Below are 2,033 nucleotides of genomic sequence, written 5' to 3' on the forward strand. Positions count from 1 at the left end.
ACCCCTAAGAAAGGAAGAGAAATGGTAGTAAAGGCTGGTGTGTTGATTCTCCCTGAATGGGATATAGTTGATGCCTTAGTGCTTGATGCAATTAGGAAAGAAACAAAGCCTATGGAAGGAGTGACATTCAGCAAAGATAATGTTGCGCTTGGCATGTGGTCTTTAAAGAAGGATGAAAACAAAAGAAGGAAGGATGCATCAGATTTTAAAAGCTTACAATGATGCTAAAGAAGGAATAGCCAATAGAGACAACATAATTGCTAGACTCCAGAGTTAATTGGTAGGTCAATATCATCCCGATGAATCTTCTACACTCATGATAGCCTCCTCTCCAGCAAGACCCCCTCCTACTAGTCCCATCATTGAATATCCCCCTTCTCCCATGCCTTCTAGTTCCCAATTACCTGAAAATGTCCAACAAGAGTTGGAAAAATTGAAACAAGCTCAGACATTGTATGCAAACAAATATGAGGAGAAGGTGAAAGCCACCATCTTGAAGTTTGCTGACTTAGTCAAAACCTCCAATGTATACATAAATATGAAGAGGATTCTTGAGATTTTGATCAAATTGAGAGAAGAAGAAGCCACTTTGGAACCAATCCTGAATAAGTGGGTGCCTAGAGGTAAAGAGTTAGAGCTCATGTGTTCTTCTCATGCAGATGTAGAAGAGAATGACAATCTAAGGTCCACATGTGATTTTATAAAAGAGATGAATATTCTTTCAGTGGAAGGAGAAGGTATAAAAAGAAAAGCCCAACTTTATAGGAAAGAATATTCAAATCATAAATTTGAAATGTTTCCAAGAGGTTTCATTGGTCCTGTCTAGCTAAAGGAAGAGAAGACTTGGTTAAAGGAGGTGGACCACAATTTGTCCCTAAGGATCAATCAGATTATTAGTACTGATGACACATCCTTATTTGTCCAAACAATTGAGGAAATTGAAAAAGTGAAATCTCATTATGGTTTCATAGAAACAGAGATTGGGCATGTACGAGTCACTTGGAAGCGGCTAGAAGATATGAAACAGAAGATTGCTATTTTTACTTGGCCTAGTGATGATGTGTATCAGGAGTGGAAAGATAAGTATATGGGACACAAAGAAGATGCTCGGGAGCAGTTACAGGAGGTTGCAATAGAACAACAAGAAGAGGAAGCCGCAAATGCTGAAAAGGACTTATAACTGCTTCTTGAAAATGATCGGTTGTTTGTAACAATCTTTGTTTTGAAGGGTCCAAAGCTTGTATGCATCCATACTATTATAAATGGATACCATGACTCCTAAAAAAATGATCACAAGTAATTGTAAAAAAACACTGCAGAATTTTATCTGAGCTTTTTCCTAGTCTTATGGAGAATACTCTGAGTTTTGTAATATTTTCTCAAAATTAATATCAATATAAAGACTAGAAATAGTGTATATACATAAATGTGCATAGTAGTCATAGGGCAGCTCATGTCAAATGTGAAACTCAATACAATAAATAATCTTAGTTTGTAGCCCTATAGCATCATAATGCAGTCCTTAACCAAGTATGCATACAAGAAAAATCTAGTTCTATTAAGGCACAAGCATCAAAGTCAGAGGTTATGACAACTAGTGAAAAACATCAAGAACAAAAAGTTTAGTCTCAAGAATTAGGAGTTGTAATAAAAAAAACTTACAAGGATGAGGCATATTCATAACTTTTGCAGTCCCACTTTAGATATCAACACTAGAAGCAACTCATATTGTTTGTGTAAAGACAAGACAATATGGGAGTTCATTATACCCAGCAACTCGTGGTGTTGTTGTTCGTGTTGGCTCTGTTGGACCCTGCAATTAAGATTCAATATACATTATTCAATAAGATTAACTGTGCAACATATTGAAATATTGAAAAGTGTGTTACCTTGTTGAGCTTTGCTTGGTTTTGAGAATAGTTTAATATTATCTACTTAACAAGGCCAACCATGTGAAGGTGGAAGCTCATTTGGCCCCTCCCCCCCCACTAACATCACTCTAAATTCCCTGTTAACATCTTATAACATTCATT

The sequence above is a fragment of the Cryptomeria japonica genome, chromosome 11 (genome assembly GCF_030272615.1).
Source record: "Cryptomeria japonica chromosome 11, Sugi_1.0, whole genome shotgun sequence".
Taxonomy (NCBI): domain Eukaryota; kingdom Viridiplantae; phylum Streptophyta; class Pinopsida; order Cupressales; family Cupressaceae; genus Cryptomeria; species Cryptomeria japonica.